Source organism: Mastigoproctus giganteus, chromosome 13, assembly GCF_048544385.1.
Source record: "Mastigoproctus giganteus isolate SK-2022 chromosome 13, ASM4854438v1, whole genome shotgun sequence".
In the NCBI taxonomy this organism is placed as follows: Eukaryota; Metazoa; Arthropoda; class Arachnida; order Uropygi; family Thelyphonidae; genus Mastigoproctus; species Mastigoproctus giganteus.
Window position 1 is genome coordinate 109,392,355 of NC_143587.1, and position 18,677 is coordinate 109,411,031.

The 18,677-nt window shown below is 39.6% G+C and overlaps 1 protein-coding gene across 1 annotated transcript in view; it reads right to left on the minus strand.

Moving 5' to 3' along the window:
* LOC150076349 (uncharacterized) overlaps positions 1-18,677 on the minus strand; it is a 231,160-nt gene that overhangs the window by 186,911 nt on the left and 25,572 nt on the right. Inside the window, exon 3 of the mRNA XM_090387328.1 lies at positions 1,316-1,442. The gene's annotated coding sequence lies outside the window, so the exon portion shown is untranslated. The remainder of the gene's footprint in view (positions 1-1,315; positions 1,443-18,677) is intronic.

Here is an 18,677-nt window from a genome sequence, read left to right on the forward strand (position 1 = left end):
TATGGAGTTTCCTTCCCATTTGCTTCAATCAATTAGAGGCAAATTAAAATCACCCATAAGACATTCACTTACTTGCCCATTCCATTTGCATGTAGAGGCTCTCATCATAATCTTCACAATCACCTGGCCTGTAGATTACTACCACTCTCATTATACCTCTGCTTCCAACTATCTCAAACCCATACAGATTCTATACTAGCATGCGAAACATCTGAATCCAGGAAAGCTTTCGTTGCATTCAGGCTGCTTTTGATAAGAAGCATGACCCCATCACCCCTTTTATCTGCCCTATCCTTTCTAAATACATTATACATACCCTACTTAAACTCATCATCCTCCTGTCTCCAGTGGCACCACATTTCCGTAAAGCCTATTATGTCAGTGTTACTTGTCCAAACCAGCAGTTCAAATTCACTCATTTTATTGACGATGCTTCTAACATTACTCTATAAACAATTAAGACTTGGTGTTCTTGTATAGTTAACTACCCTGACACACTCCTTAAAGTTATTTAAGCTCACTTCCCTGGCATTAGCTACCCACTCATTTGAAACATTTCTGCCGTCAAAACATCTTGCTAATATATAATATAGGATAGACGTGCGGAAATTTGCCTTTAGCCAGCGAGTGGTTGGTTGGTGGAACAGACTTCCATCCCTTGTCGTGGAAGTTGATAGCCTAAATAAGTTTAAGGCTCAGCTGGACAGGTATTTTGAACGAACAGAGGGGTGAAGTGGAAGTGGTTTTTTTTTTTTTTTTTTTTTTGGCTGATGCTGCATAAGCTTGCTTTCTTGCATCAAATGCCTCTACTAATGCTAATGCTAATGCTAATATGTTCTGTTGCAGTAACTAACAAGCACTCTAGATATGTGCAAGTGTTACTTTGACCAATATTATCAGATAAACACGTATCTATATTACCTTTGTCCCCCCCCCCCAAACTAGCAGTTTCCCTGAACCTTTAAGGCAGCATTTGCCAAACTTTTTATATCATGGAACACTTTCTATCTTACAGCATATTTACCAAACACTTATTGTCTTTTGTGGCTATTTGGTTTTTGAACTAAAAATACATAATTAATGCTTAAAAAATATTTTATTTTAAAAAACAAAATAAAGCATCGTTACTGCCCCATTTCTATCAGTAAAACATGTATAAAGTATTTTAAAAATCCATTCAAAATTAATTTTTATGTAAAACTTTTACTTTAAAAAAAAAAAGTTATTGAGTGAATGTCATATGTACAGTATGTGATCTGTCAATAACTGGGAAAAAATTATGTTAAATAATACTCATACAAAAAGCACCCCTCACCAATTTTATCCTTCTGTCTTCTACCTTTTAGATAGATCCCTTAACTCAATGAAGGATCTTGCCATTAATCCCAATTTGTTTCAGTTTGTACAATAGCCTTTTATGGGAAACCGCATCAAAAGTTTTACTGAAATCAAGGAAAATAATGTCAAAGTTATTTCTTGCACAAACTTTTTTTTATGACTTTGTCATGGCAATTAACTATATTAGTCAAGCATACCAGCTTAACTAATCAAGCAGGTATGCTTGACTAATCATACGCTTCAGATACGTAAAATCTAAGTTGAAAAAAATATATTAAATATATATATATAATTTTTTATTAATTAAGATATTTTCACGGAACACTTGTTCACATCGCACAGAACACTAGTGTTCCATGGAACAAGTTTGGGAAACCATGCTTTAAGGTATCCTCAGTAATACTGGCAAAAACCCTTGCATCACCTCTGTTTAAATGTAACCCATCTCTGCAAAACAGATTCCTTCTATGTACAAGTGTGGGCCAAGCTGATAAAATTCTCCCCCAAAAGCCTTGCAGAGTCCTTCAAGTCTTGAGTTAATCCACAAGGCTTTCAGCATATAATCCCTCTTATCATGTCTGTGCAGAATATTAGACAAATAGACATTGTGACCTAACTTGCAGCATTTCTTCAAGCATGGTCCTATATTTGTCTAACAAATCATCAGATAGTGTGTGCTTAATATCATTATTCCCCACATGAATAATATTCTCTTTCATCATCATCAGCCATTTTCAATCCACTGCAGGATGAAGGCCTCTCCAGCAACTTTCCAGTTCCTTCTGTTTTGTGCGATGGCCATCCATTTACTACCCACAAACTCATGAATTTCATCTGTCCATCTCTGTCGTTGTCTTCCAAGTTTTATTCTAGTTCCTCTTGGGTACCATTCTGTTATTTTCTTAGTCCATCTGTCATCATGTCTTCGAGCTATGTGCCCTCCCCAAGACCATTTTAGTTCTTTAGTTTTGATAAGAATGTCCTTTACTTGAGTTTGCTGCCTAATCCATGTGTTTCTCTTCTTATCTAACAGTCTGATTCGCAATATAATTCATTCCATTCTTCAATGCATAGTTCTCAGCTTCTCTTCCATTCTTTTGGTGAGTGCCTAAGTTTCACTTGCATAAGTCATGGTGGAGAGTATACATTGGTTCATTATTTTACGTTTCAGACAAATTGGGATATTGCTCCTCAGTATGTGACTATTTCCTGAATGCTATCCATCCAAAATTTATTCTTCTCTTCACTTCCAGCCATTTATCATTATTACAGCTAATGACTTATCCCAGGTAAGTATATGAATCCACCTTTTCAATTACTGCTCCTTCAATGATTATATTCCTTTCTGTGGCATACTTGTTCATCATTACTTTTATTTTAGCCATATTCATCTTTAGTCTGAAATCCTTACTAACTCTGGATAACTGATTAAGGTTTTCCTCTAATTCTTTGGGATCATGGCTTATGGTCACAATGTCATCTGCAAATTGTAGCCCGAAACATTGCCTTATGCTGTATGAAGTCAAATGCCTTTTCATAATCCACAAATGTCAGACATAATGGTGTTTTATATTCCTTTGCTTTCTCCATTAGCTGTGATATTACGTGAAGGTGATCCATAGTTGAGAATCCTGTCCTAAAGCCAGCTTGCTCTTTCAGTTGATTCTCATCAAGTATTCTTTCTAATCTATTAGTAATGACCTTTGTGAACAACTTGTAGATAACAAGCTAATTGGTCTATAATTTCCAATTTCTGATTTATCTCCTTTCTTATGCAGCAAAACTATGATTGCATTATTCCACTCCTTGGGCATCACACCTTTTCTAATGCATTTTATGAAGAGTCTTGCCAGTTTTTGTGTCATATCTCTTCCTCCCAATTTTAACAACTCTACAGTAACTTCATCTTCCCCCGGGGCTTCCTGATTCTTCATTTTCTTCAACTCGTGTTCTACCTCATCAGGAAGAATATCGGGTATGTCGTATGTGTTACTAATTTGTGATCCATCTCTCCACTGCTGGCATCATTCCCTCGCTCCTTATATAATTATCTATAGTAGTCTTCTGCTATTTGAATTATGCCTTCTCTGCTATTTATAAGTACACCATCTCTATTCTTCAATTTCAGTATCATTTGTCTTTCTGTATTACTACTCATGGCTGCTGATTTAAATCTTGTTTTCCCTTAATGCTTGTTCTACTTTTCTTGTGTTAATTTCTAAGAGCTTGTACTTCTTAGAAATCCTGAGTAGTATTCTTGACACCTTGGTGATATACTTTTGAATTCCAAAATGTTGTTTTTTATATTTTTATGGACCAGAAAGCAACTCCACCTTCACTCCTTTCACTGTTTCCATTGGTGTACAGCAGATTTCCATTTGATAAACGTATAAGTGATTAATTTCTTCTTCTTGTTTCAGCCAAACCAATGATATTCCAATTCGCATTTTCTAATTCCTTTTCCAGCTCTAATATCCTATCTTTACCAATGAGCAATCTTACATTGTAACAGGCCAAGTTCAGTTTCTGTGCATGGCAACCTGGTCGTACCCAGAAATTCTTAGCACCCTCTGCTTCCACTCTGATCCTCTTGCTGCATAAGAGGGGGGAGTGAAAGCTGCTGGGGACTGAGGGCCATTTGTTTCGTCGTGCTGGAGGGTTTGGTCTTTTCCTCTTCACACTGACCAGGCATCTTGAAGAGAACTGCTCTACACGTTCGTTGCCACCTAAGTAACATAACAGGACTTACCATCAAGGTGTGCACGAGTGGATTTTAGGGAGGCACAGCAGCCGGACTTCTGAAATAGAAAGATATTGGATCCATCAGTGTTTTAGACTGAGTGTCTGATAACACACAGAATGCCTGTTCCCCTCTAAGCCCCTCTTATTATTCTCTTTATATATTATTCTCTAATTATGAGAATATATATTATTCTTTATATATTATTCTCTAATTATATATTCTCTTTACCCCCCTTAAAATCTGACAATCTGCTGGTGACATCATTAATTATTGCTCCCAGCAGACATACCCTGGTTCTAGTCCACCTATCCTTATTACAAAAAATATTTCCCGTTTTCCTGACAACGGAGTCTCCTAACAGAACTAAGTCCTTTTGAACCAGAATAGTTTGCACTTGATTATTCTGTTCTGGGGCCTGAATCGGAAGTGTATCACTTGGTAGGTTATTAGAGTCTTGATTCCCTGATGAGCTCCCAGTCATTATTCTCAAGGGAAAAGGCACCCATTTTTTTCAGTGACTCAAATTGTTCTAGCAATGCACCAAATTTTAACTTAAGATTGGTACAATCTGTACAATGGTGACAAAGAAAAGAATCGCCAGGTGAGCTATGATTATCCACTAGGTTGACCTTGGAATACATGCCACAGGTTCTGCAAAGGATAAAATCATGACTCACCCAGAAATCGCCATCGGCTATTTCCATATGAGTTATGATACTCTCTGACAAAGTGTTCAAGGTGGATCTTGTAACAACCATTGTAAAATTTACTAATTATCAATGAAAGTAACTTTCAAAAATTATATTTATAATATTATAAACCCTCCATACAGCTTACAAACTATTACAGGGAAAAAAAATTATATCAAACTAAACTTTATAATAAACTAAATAAATTACTTAAAAGCAATATTCAAACCTCTGTAATCCTACTCTACTCCACTAATCCCCTCAAATCTCTAACTCTCTGTAATCCCTATGAAGAGAACAACCCCAAGATATATCTGCTCGCCACAAATGCCCAACAGTCAAATCCTTGATTATTAGCTATTAGAGCTGAATCAATCTGTAGCCAAAGGTAACTATTGTGCTGCTAGTCCCAATGGAAATTTTAACTCAATGCAACATTTGAATGACACTGACTTAGAAAGCCTACTAAACTACTACAACCATATTTTTCAAGAAATTGTTTAACAGAGTTATTGGAACCATTCAATAACTGAAGCATTCTTAAAGATGGGAAAGATTTATCAAATCACCAGAATTACCATCTGTCATGAGAAAACTCTGGAAAGAATGATTTGTAACTGCTTAACTTGGCTTTCAAAAACCCAAACTTTGCTAAATGACAATCAATTTGGCTTTCGAAAGCAGAGACCCTCCATACAGTTTACAGTATTAGTAATGGCAAATGGTACAAAAAGGCAAGCTTATAAAGAATCTGCCAAAGGGGGAAAAAAAATTCTCACCTGTCCATCACCCACCCCCCAATAATTTGACTAGTTCCTTGAAAATATTCAAACTATTCACTTCCACAAAAATGGATGGAGGTTTGTTCCAAAAAATCAAACATCCGCAAATTGAAGGTAAACTTCCACACATCTATCCTGCACCTGTCCTTCCTCAATTTGAATTTATGCCTCCCTCATTTGTGTAGCTGGAAAGACAAAGAATGACATCAGCATTCAGCTTACTCAATCCATTGAGGGATTTAAACATCTCAATTAGATCAACTCATAGGTGCCTAGTCTCCAGATAGTTAGTTAGTTATTTGGTTTTTAGGAGCATTAGCAACTAAGGCCATATTGCTCCGGAATATGCGGTGGTCATTCCCTGACCTTTCCACATCCTCTGTATTTGGTGGTGACGGGCTCGAACCTTGGTCTAATCAAGAAGCATGTGCTACGCACTGCTGCTCCTTCCCACCTGGCTACGGAGGCGCCGAGTCTCCAGATGCTGCAATTTGCAAAACTAAAGCCTTTCTTGGTAAGGCCACCCTTTTCTTCCCTTTACCAATCTCATTGCCTTTCTCTGTGCCCATTTCAGCAGATCTATATCCTTCCTAAAACGAGGCCCCCAGACCTGTATACAACACTCAAGATGCAGTACTCATTATACAGACAGTACTAACCACTGGCCTGTACAACGGGATAATAGCCTCCTTATCCCTGATAGAAAAGTTCCTGTATATAATTGACAAAACCATGAGCTGTCCTGGCAATCTGTCTGCATTGCTCAGAGAACTTCATGTCTAACTGCACAGTTAACCCCAGGTTTTTTTTCATTTTCCACTACTCTGAGTGATTAACATACAGTTCATATGTTAATCTGGGATTACTGCTACTCATATGCAGTACCTTGCATTGGTTCAGTGTTAAACTTCAAATGCCATTTCTCAGCCTCTACCTAATTTTTCTAGTTCTTGTTGCAGCGACTTAACTTTATTACTGTCATTAAACCACCCTGCCAACCTTAGTATCATCTGCAGACTTACACATTAAGCCTGATATACCTTCATTGATACTATTAATAAACATAAAACAACAATGGACCCAGCACAGAGATCTGGGAGAGTCAACTAATAACGTTAGTCCACGAAGAGCAGCATCTATTAATAACCATTCTCCCACTCAACTATCCCTTTATCCAGAGCAGTAATTTGCACAGCAGTCCTTTATTATTATTATTAGTAGTGACATATTAGTAGAAATCAAGCTTATAAAGCATCAATTAAAAAATAAAATAAAAAAATTCCCACATCACCTATCCATCACCTCCAATAATTAATATCTCAGGTTCTTACTTGAAGTTATTCAAACTACCTACTTCCCCAACAATATATGGAAGTTTATTCCAACTCTCAACCTGCCCACTGGCTGAAAGCAATCCTCTGCACATTTATCCTACAACCATCCTTCCTCAATTTGAATTTATGTCCCCCATGTGAGTAGCCTGAGCATGAGTTGAACTAGATGTTGCTCCAGACTGCACAAAAAATAACAAATGCCCTGAAGCAGATCTGGAGGTGGAGGGCATTAAGAAATTTGCTTCAGCCTTCCTAGACCAACTACTGCACCGCTACAATCACTGCCTTGCCCATGGGGTGTTCCCCAACCCATGGAAATGGACACTAATCTAAAAAAAAAAAAAAAAAATGTGAAGCAGCCACCTACCGAACCCAAATCTTATCGGCTGATAGCCGATAAGATCTGATGACAGCCAATGATATCTGCTACCTGTGCTAAGTAAGCTTCTGAAGAGAGTGGTATTGTGCCAACTACTTGGCAACTAGATATAGGTGGTGCTGACCAAGTACTGGTCAGACGCATGATTTTGGTGCTCTGTGTTTAGTCAAATTTTTTAGTGAGTTTTTGGATTCAGCAAGTATTTAAAAGTGTCCATTGGATTCCTTTTGGGTTGGTGAGTTGATTGATACCATTTTTGTGGCAAACTTCCATTTCAAAATTTGGGGCATGTACTGACTGCCATGTGCTTGTTCATAACGGCATGCCACATAGATTATGCCATCAATATTACCTAATTTTTCAATGATGGAATTTAGTGAAAATAATGCAGTAATTAGATCTAAATTATGTATCATCAGTATTGCAGTTGACTATATAGTGTTAAGTGGTAAAAATTTTGAAGTTAAATAGCTTCTAAGTGCAGTTGTGGGGGTACTGTAGTTAGTCTGGAAAATAACATTCCATTCGGACGGCCACTGCTTCTTCCCAGAAGTCGAAGAACAAAAGCCTTTGTTCCCAACAAGTCATGTGACATCGTAGGATCACTACAGTTGGCTGTTCCTTGCCTGTGGTGTGGACAGAACCTACTCACTGGATTTAATAGTGTTATAGTGTTGTTAAATATGTATTCTGAGACGTCATCATTAGATAACTGGGTTGAAATTTGATTTTATGCAAATTAGTGTTAATCAAGTGACTGGACAGACAGGTAACGTATGAATGTACTGGAACAAGGCAAGGCTAAATAGAGTAAGCATGCTGTCACACATCACCACAGGAGCAACACGCAGTCACCTCTCCACTGATTGCAGCGGCACGGTGCGGTAGAAGTTGGAACTTAATTTCTGAAAATTCACTGACTAATCCCAAATTTTAAGGAGAACACTTAGAATATTAGTAGACTAATATTCTAAGTGTTCTCACAGCACTGGTTATCCTTATATACAATCAAACAGACTGGATAAATTATGAGCTCTAGAGCACCTAGAGCTCATAATGAGCACCTAGATACTCAGCACCAGAGGCAGCAGAGGACTTGGATCCATCTGTCACCTACTCCACCATGAATTCAGGAGGGAAATCAAAAGAAAAGAGAAAGAAGACCAAGAAGAGGTCAAAATCCCGACCTCCATCCACCTCTACTAATCCTACGGTGAGAGATATCAGTGCATCCTTTGCTGCACCACTTGATGAAACCAATCCTACAGAACTAGACTTACTTTTCTGTGTCCACGCCTGTAGCAGCATCTATCTTGGAATCCCTCGTGAACGCTCCGACTCCAATTGCTGCCATGCATCTGCCGCCTCCCACTACTGCACCCTCAGCCAGAGCCATACTGAGGGTGAGGTAAATGCGGCTCTTGCCTCAGATTAAAAGCTGAAAGGGGCGCCAAAAGAAAGATTAAATAATTGCCAACATTGCCATGATTAACAGTGGGGCGCAATTTTTCATTCTTACCTGAGGTACTAAAATGGCTCAGCAAAACCCTGCCCTCAGTTATCACAAACACTACCACCAGCATGTTCTCTTTGGCTTCACCCATCCTTAGAAGGACCAATGTCCTAAATGGACCCCTAGATAAATATGTGCAAGCTTCCTCAGCCATCCCTCCTACAGCGACAGCCACTGCTGCAGCCTCAGCCTCTACTCCAGCTGCAGATGCTGCTAATGCAGCACCCAACTCAACACAAATACAGCTGTAGTAAACCCAGCATCAGCTTCCAACAAACCATCCTTGCAATTGGCACTGGACAAATCAGTCGCAGCTGGGCTACCGGCTTCTAAAAGGCTGGCCATCCCAGATACTACCTCACCAATTAACAATGCAACAGATGCCACCTCTCTACACCAAGTTGTGATCGTACTCCACAAAAACCTGGTTGCCTTTGTCAATCATGACAATAACCGGTTTACAAGGTCGGCAGGGAACTATGTGCAAGAGCTCTGGGCAAGTCTAGAAACTATTAAAATTATTAAATATTAAAAATATTTAAATATAAAAATATAAAAATTATTAAATATTAAACTAAAAAAATTACCCCCCAAGGTCTAGAAAAAGACCTGGGGTTAATTGTGCAGTCAAATATGAAGTTTGCTGAGCAGTGCATGCAGGCTGCCAGGGCAGGTCATGGAGTCTTGTCAACGATATATAGGAATTTTGCTAGCAGGAACAGGGAGGTGATTATCCAGTTATACAAGGCAACAGGCCACACCTAGAGTATTGTAGTGCCTAGAGTACCTATAGGTTTGGAGGCCTCATTTTAGGAAGGATGTAGAGTTGCTAGAATGAGTACAAAGAAGGGCAACAAGATTGGTGAGGAGAACAAAGGGGTGCCTCTTACAAAGAAAGGCTAAAGTTCTGTAAATTGCAGCACCTGGCACCTGCAAAGTGATCTGATTGAGGTGTATAAAGCCTTGAATGGGTTGAGCAAGCTGAATGCTGATGGGATTCTTCCTCTTGCTCAGACTAAGAATCTGAGGGGACACAGTTTCGAACTGAAGAAAGATAGTTGTAGAATAGAGATGTGGAAATTTGCCTTTAGACAGGGTACTTGATTGGTGGAACAGGCTTCCATCTTTTGTTGTGGAAGCTAATAGTCTAAATAAATTTAAGGCTGAGCTGGACAGGCATTTGGAATGAATGGATGGTGGGGTGAAATGGGAAGGTTTTTTTTTTTTTTTTGGCTGATACTGCATAAGCTTGCTTTCTTGCATCGTATGCCTCTACTAATGCTATCACCACCTCACTTATATAGAATGAAAAGCTGAAGGCAGCAAACAATAAACTCAGGCAGAAGTCATCTATTCTGGAGAAGGTGGTGGATACTTTCACCAAGACCATCCCTTCTTCAATTGAGCCTGAAGATCAGAATGCAACTAGTTGTACAGACAGCTTGCTTGTACGATCATATACCAGTGTCCTGGGCAACAGCCAAAACTCTGCCAATGTCGTCCCAGGCACCAAAAGAAGAACTCGGGACTACAAAAGCCCCAACCACAAAAGCCTCAGCATACTCTTATGCTGAGAGCAACACAAGACTCAGAATTTAAAAACAGTGTGGAGATTAAAGAATTAGTCCCTGAGGAAAGATTTCAAAACTGTTAAAGTTAAATCTCTTAGACCAATCTACAATGGAGAAGTCCTATTGGAAACCACCACTAAGAATGACCTGGACAGTATTTAGGGTGGCGGGGTGGCCATAACCCCCTCCCTAGGCTCAACAGCCCATCAATTCTTGTGTACGACATCCTGAATCTGGCTAATAATGATGATTGAAGATCTATACCATAAGAACTGACAGACTTAGGAGTTAGATTTGAGGACCTCAAGGACAAGACCACATTCAGATTTAGCCCAAAGGACAGAAGTAGCGCAATGTCCCACTGGGTGATAACATTGTCCCCCAACCTATTTAGGAAAGTCGTGACATTAGACACTTTACTTGGGATGCACAGCACACAGATTCAGACCTTTTACAATTATAACTAAGTGCTTTCTTTGCCTGGCATTCGGTCATATATCCCAACACTGCACTCACACTTCACTAACCTGTGACCACTGTGCATGCAGTGGACATGTGCAGGCAGAGTGTCCAAATCAGGATGAACCCCCCCCCTCTCCCAGCTGTGTTAACTGTAAAAGAAGGAAGAGGGAACATCAGCACTCAGTCAGAGAATCGACATGCCCAGAATACCAAAGATCACTAGAGACAGCAAGACTAAGGACCACGGATGGCTAGGCCAACAATGACACAAAAAACTGATAATCAAACTTGCGGCACCAAGGCAGAACGCAAGACAATATGCAGGGAACAACACATTACTTAGCCTCAAATTAATGCAAATAAATGGACATAGGTCACAGACTGTGGCAGATCAGGAAGGCCGCAGAGGACCATGAAATAGATATAATAGCTATCCAAGAGCCCTTCCTCACAAAAATCCCCCTGGGGAGTACACACAAAATCCCAGGTACTCCATTCAAACCAGAGTCATACTACCTATCAATACTTGCATAATAATCTGAAATAAGAAAACTGATGTGCTGGTCATCCATGGGCTCTGCACAAAATAAGCAACATGTATACAAATCAGGTACTATACACTGTCCTTTTGCTTCATCTCCCTCTACTGCCCACCAGCAGGAAATTTTGAGGATTCACTTGCATATCTAGACTGTGCATTCAACCTCCTTGGTACATGCAATATGCTAATCTCCGCAGACATAAATGCCAAATCCGGGATGTGGCACAGCACAACACCAGATGCCTGAGGACTTCTGCTGGAGGAACTCATACAAAGCAGAAATCTACAGATACAAAACCTACCAAACCATTTAACCACCTACTGCAGCTCTACAGGGCAATCAAATATCAACGTCACAATAACCACCAATGACCCGAGGGACCAGGTCCAGGAATAGAAGACAGTTCCAGACTGGACCCTCAGCGACCACAAAGTCATCTCCTTCTCCATTGTACAGAAGAAACAAGTGACAAAAAAAAGCACAAGAATTCCAGAGTTTACTAGGTTCTCACTGAGAATGACAGATTGTAAAACATTTGAAGACTCCACTAAGGGTGACATTCATGACCAGACCCCAACCAAATACAAACAAACTGCCCCTGAGGAGTACTGCTATAATCCAAGAATCAATCCTCAAAGCAGCATACCGGTCAACTAAGGTGTAAAGACATACGCCCTGTGCATGATGGACAGCAGAAATCACCAAACTCTGCAGAGAGGTCAACTAGGCATAGAAGAGATATTAAAACCACCGAGACTAGCCAGCCCTTGTCCAATCTGTGGAATTGGGCAACAACTGGCCAGACGTTGCCCAATTCCACAGACAGTACCTAAACAAGAAGAATATTTATACTAAAGCTATTGCCATATGGAAAAAAGAAACCTGGACAGAAATTGTAAAAGAATCAGGAAACGTCAACCCATGGGGACTCTTCTATAAGATAGCCAGAGATAAAATCTTCACAACGGACATATACGGCACAGTAAAAACAGACAGTGCAGAAACGACCAACTGGACAGACAACTGAACGACCAACTGGACAGACTCAGATCAATAATTGATAAATTATTCCCAGAGGATGACCCCCAAGGGAACCTACCGGATCATCACCAAAGCAAACACAGAATATACAACGGACTCTCAAGCAGATCCCTTCTCACTGCAAGAGCTTGACTCTGCCCTGTCAAAAATAAACATCAAAAAATGTCTGGGGATGGATCATATAGAACAGGGGTGGCCAAATTAATTTGTGAGGCAATCTACTTTTTTCCTTCAAAATATGCTGCGATCTACCATCTCAAGAATTTCATTGCACGTGGTTAAAAAAGTTAATCAACACACATTGAAAAATGTTGTTTATAAATTTTAAAATTAAATACAATTCATAATTCTTATTTTAAATTCATACGTATTTCAATTTTTAATTTATGTGAAGTTTGTCTTAATGTCATCTGCCAAGCTTTCAAAATCGGGGATATACTATGATTAAGCCAACCGTAAAGAATCTTCTGTATGCAAGTCTGTAAGAGTAGAGCACTTCTTCATCTTTGTTTCAAATACAAAAAGGCCGATTCACATAGATATGTGGAACCAAAACAAGAATTTAAAAGTTTACTGCATTTTTTTACATTTGGATACTTTTCTCGGCAAACATATTTCCAAAAATCTTTTTCTGATGATCTGGCTTTTAGGAAGATATTGTTTTGCAAAGTAATAATTTCATTTTCAAGTAATATTTTCTCCATGTGAAAAATCTCAGCGATTTTTAATGAAATTTGTTTCATATCTAAGTCAACATTAAATTGATAAGAAATACATTGAACAATTTCTCCAACTCTTTTAAAATCCCTGAATTTGGTTTCAAGATCATCCACAACTTTCTCAACTTCAGAAACATATTTCTCACAATTAAATTCAAAAACAGGATATTTTTGCAAATGACCTTGGATATTTGCAATATGATCGAATTTTTTTTTCTTTTAGATCCTTAGCCATTGCAAAAAATTCATATTTATATTTTTATTTTTGCCTTGTAATTCCAAATTCAGATCACTTAATTTACTAGTAAAATCTGCCAAAAAAGCCAGATCACACAACCACTCTATATCTTGTAGTTGCTGATAATCAACTCGCCAAAAAAGTTTGATCAACAATTTTTTTTAATTTCATTCAGCAAATTTCAAAATCTCTGTAGAGACTTGCTCCATCTCAGCCACCTCACATCTGTGTAATATCAGATCTGGTTCATTTTCAGCGAGTTGCATTTTGAAAAGTCTCCTTTAAAGAGATTGTCCTCTGATGGAATTCATGATTTTGAAAGCTATGTCGATAACACTTTTAGTATTTAATCTTTCGCTGGCTAACACTTGTTGGTGGATGATACAGAGGTAACTCAAAAAATCTGGGAATTCATGATCCTTTTGGCACAATGCGATGACGTTAAGATGCCCTGATTTAATCCTTTCCATGCCTGCCAGCTCAAGAGCCCAGCTTGAAATTTCTGCTAACCAAGTGCTCTGGCTCCTCCAGGAGTGGGCTACCCAACACAACCTGACAATCTCGGCTGAGAAAACCCTCCAGCATCCTCCTGAAAGGGAACCTTAGCTCAACCAGACCACCGCAGATTAAGATCAATGCCACAACCATCAAGCACTGCACCCAGCTTAAGCACCTTGGTGTAATCCTGGACTCAAAACAGGCCTTCCTCCCACACCTACAGTATATCCAAAAGAAGATAAGAAATTACACAGCATTGGTGGCAAGGGTCACCCGCAGGGACTGGGGTCTAAACCGACGTACCCTAGCTCTGTTTTACAAAGCAGTCTTTATTCCAGCCATCTCATATGCTGAGGGGTCTGGTATCATCGGGCAACTATTGTCAAGAATCAGAAGAAATTAGCCACCATTCAAAGAGCAATACTACTTACCATCAACCAGAGCCTGCTGCACGGTGAGCACTCCTGCTCTCCAAGTCCTCGCTGGAGTCCTCCCTCTAGATCTTGAAATAATTAGATGCAGCATGTTGTATCATCTATCCAAAGGAATCTCCACTACCACCATTGGATTCACCACCAACCCAGCAATCAATCGCAAGACAGAGAAAAGGCCTTCTCGCTCACCTGCAGCAAGCCTGGCAGGACAGATGGACATCTACTAAGGGAGCAATTACAAAGAAATTCATCCCTGAAGTAACGTTCACATTCCCAAAAGCCCCAAGCTGGTTTTCCCCTAGCCTGTACATAACGTACCTCCTCACAGGACACGGGTCGATACAAGAAAAATTAATGTCTCTGGGCATCACAGATGATCAACGCTGCCACTGTGGCACTGACTACTTTAGAAAGAGTAGAAGTAATTGCAATGGGACGATAACTGGATGGGAGGGATTTGTCACCCTTTTTAGGAACTGGCTGGATATGAGCAAATTTCCAAGCAGAAGGAAAAACACCTTTGGAATAAGAAAGTGAAAAAAAGGCGGCAAAGAATAGGAGTAAGTTCAGGAGCACAGGTTTTGAGAACAAGTGGAGAAATACCATCAGGACCTGGAGCTTTCTTAGCATCAAGATTCATCAAAATCCTTCTGATATCCTTTTGACGGAAGACCACAGGAGGCATTGAATGGAGCGTGTTGGGAATGGTGGGAGGTGTTTTACCAAGATCATTAATACATGAGCTGGAACAAAAATGGGATGCTAGCAGGTCAGCTTTATCCTTGACTGAAGTGACAACAGAACCATCTGGTTTGGATAGATGTGGGAGCAGAGATGGGCAAAAGTTGCGGCCAATAGCTTTGGCAAGAGACCAGAATGCTCAGCTACCATTAGGGCAAGAAGCAAGTTTTCTACTCTTAGCCTGTTCAAACTCTAGTTTGGACTGATTAATAACTGCTTTACAATTGTTGCGAGCTTTGGTGTAGGCAGAAAATGAAACTGAAGAATTAGAAACAAGCCAATTACGATATGCAACATTCTTCTCTTGGACAGCCTTAGCACATTTATTGGAAAACCAAGGTTTAGATAAAGGACGAGATTTTAAAGTGGAGTGTGGGATAAAGGATTCCATTCCTGCAAGAATGATTTCACTGACATGACCTGAGCAAAACATTGACATCAGAAGTTTTGAAACAGTAATCCGACCAAGGAAAAGAAGAAAAGAAGTCTCGCAGGTCATCCCATTTTGCATTCTTGTAATGCCAAACAACATGAGGTTGGGAATAGCCATGAGATAAAGGTTCCATTGGAGAAGAGACAATCACCAAGTTTTGATCTGAAGTGCCTAAAGGACCTCTCACTTCGACCGTGTACTTAGAAGGGTTGTTTGTGAGAAAAAGATCAAGCGTATTGGCTGTATGATTAGGATTGTCCGGTATTCTTGTAGGTAAATGAACAATCTGTGCTAGGTCATTAGTTATTGCAAAACCCTCAGCATCTCGACCTGCTGGGTCGGTGTGACTAGAAAATGGAAGCCAGCTGGAGTTGTGAACATTAAAATCACCAAGGAAAATTACCTCACTGTTAGGAAAGTTGGACTGGAGAAAGTCAAGTTGCAAAGAGAGGAAGTCAAAGAGCTCCAAGTGATTTTGGAGTTGGGAGAATGGTAGAGACAACAGATGAATTTGACACAATGAGGTAGAGAGATTTTAACCTGATCCCACTGAAGACTTCAAAACCCAGACACTGGAGACACCAGCAGCTTTTCTGCCATAAGCCACATTGGCGATCAAACCGAGCACTCTAGCCTGATTTTCTTTTACTCTCCTCCCCGGCCCGGGGGGAGGAGATTGGTTCCTGTCTCCCCCTTGCCACCCACTTCTTCCTCCTGGTGAGGCCTGGGCCTGCCTCAATGACTTTCTGGGGTCGCCTTCTCTATCGTCCCCATACCTCTGTCTTTTCCTCACAGCCTTCAGCTCCCCCCTACTCTGCCTATCTTGCAGTGTACTCCCCACACAACTTATCAATTAATAACGTCCAAATTTAAACCATGCTTACATTACTCTTGGCCTTTTATATTAAAAGGGGGTTGGCCTTCTAGCATTAACCCCCTTTTTTATTTTATTTTATTACATAAGCCTTTGCCACTGAAATCTTTGGGAACTAGGTGGCAGGGCCTGCCAGAGTATAAAAATCTACTGGGTACCTGACCTGCCTCCCCACGGCCAAGTGCCGTAATGGTGAGTCCCAACAGGGGGCCCAATGGCTAAATGGTCAGAAGAACAACGGTACACAACACTACACATCCGTCCATTCCCCACATACTTTTTAAATCTCTGGCCTTCACAGAGTTCTGTGCTACACAGAGTACCCAACGCAGAGGTGAGAGGAAACCCCTGGTGCCATCAGACAACTAACACACTTTGCACTTTCCCTGCCACTGCTTTAGCTCCATCTTTTGTTATTGAAACGAGCTTAAATAGTGGTAATTTAATTTTTTAAATAAAATTTTTGAATGCGTTAAATATATCAAGACCTCTAGTTCTTTCATTTAACAAAACCATACCCAGCAGTTCTTCTCTAGTGGCAGAATCATCGAAAACCATATGAACAAAAACAAGCAATTGAGCTGTATCACTGACATTTGTAGATTCATCCAGTTGTAAAGAAAAGGACACACAATTAGCAATATCAGCACGCAATTGTTCGCTCACATTTTTACTAATTTTTTCGATGCGTCGCATCACAGTATTTCAATATAATTGCAGATCTTGAAAAGCACTTTTAATTTCATTTTGGTTGTTAAAATTTTCAAAAAGAAAATCTGTTTTTCTAAAAATGCATCTTTGATGAATTAACCATCAGAAAATGGTTTGCATTTTTTTGCAAGAAAGATGACACACTTTAAATGATGCTATAGTTACTGCTTTAGATTGTAAATTAGGTGTCACGAAGAAATTTTGTTCTGCAAATAATCTGGATTTAAGTTCTTTTAATTTATTTTTTCTAAGGTCACTATTAGGTGGAAAATCTAATTGGTATTTAGCATTGGCACATGATGCAAGAAAGCAAGCTCATATAGCATCGGCCAAAAAAAAAAAAAAAAAAACCCTTCTCATTTCACCCATCCACTCACTTCAAATGTTTGTTTAGTTCCGCCTTGAATCTGTTTAAACTATCAACTTCTACAACGACAGATGGAAGTTTTTTTTCCAGCAATCAACCACCCGCTGGCTAAAGGTAAACTTTTGCACATCTATCCTATAACTATCATTCTTCAATTTGAATTTATGCCTTCTCAGGCGATTATTCTGAGCAAGAGGAAGAATCCCATCAGCATTGAGCATGCTCAAATTACAGTGTCTAGAGACTAGGCACCTGCGAGGTGATGAGCACATGCTCATCACCTCGCAGGTGCATAGTCTCCAGACACTGTAATTTGCAAAACTTAAGCCTTTCTTCGTAAGAGCAACCCTTTCTTCCATTCACTAATCTTGTTGCCCTTCTTATACTCATTCCAACAGCTCTACTCCTTCTTAAAATGAGGCCTCCAGACCTGTATACAGTACTCAAGGGGTGACCTGACCATTGCCTTATACAAAGGGGATAATCACCTCCTTATCCCTGCTAGAAAATTCCTGTATATCATTGACAAGACACCATGGGCTACTCTTGCAGTCCATCTGCACTGCTCACAAAACTTCATATCTGCCTGCACAATTACCCCCAGGTCCTTTTCACTCTCTACCACTGTCAGTGTAGTACCACACAGTGGATACGTTACTGTGGGGTTACTGCTTCCCATATGCAGTACTTTACATTTGTCAATGTTAAACTTCAGTTGCCACCTCTCAGCGCATCTGCTCAACTTTTCTAGATCCTGTTGCAGCAGTATACTGTCATTATACAGCAGTATACTCTGCCGACCTTCATATTGCCTGCAAACTTGGACATTAAGCCTGATATACCATCATCATTATCACTGATGAATATAGAATACAGAAATTTATCATGTAGTGCGTCGAAGTGCCTTTCTAAATTTCCTTCTTTGGGTGTAGCCACAGAAGCATTGCAAATCAAACATTTTTCTTTTATCATTACAAAAAAGTATTCTAGTTCCCACTCTTGATGAAAATAATACGTTTTACTCCTTTTCATAGTATTCATTTTAAATCAAATTAAATTAACATATAAGTACTGTCCAGCTATTAATATTATGTAAACTAAACAAGAATTCGACACATACAATTACATTGTAAAACATTGTAATTGAGTGAATTTTCACTAAAGTCTAGCTGCGCGGCAACAGGAGGTCATCTGGTTCAACGTTTTTTAATAAGCGTATGCAGTGGGGTGCTTAATAATAATAATAACATTTAGATTTTGACTAATTT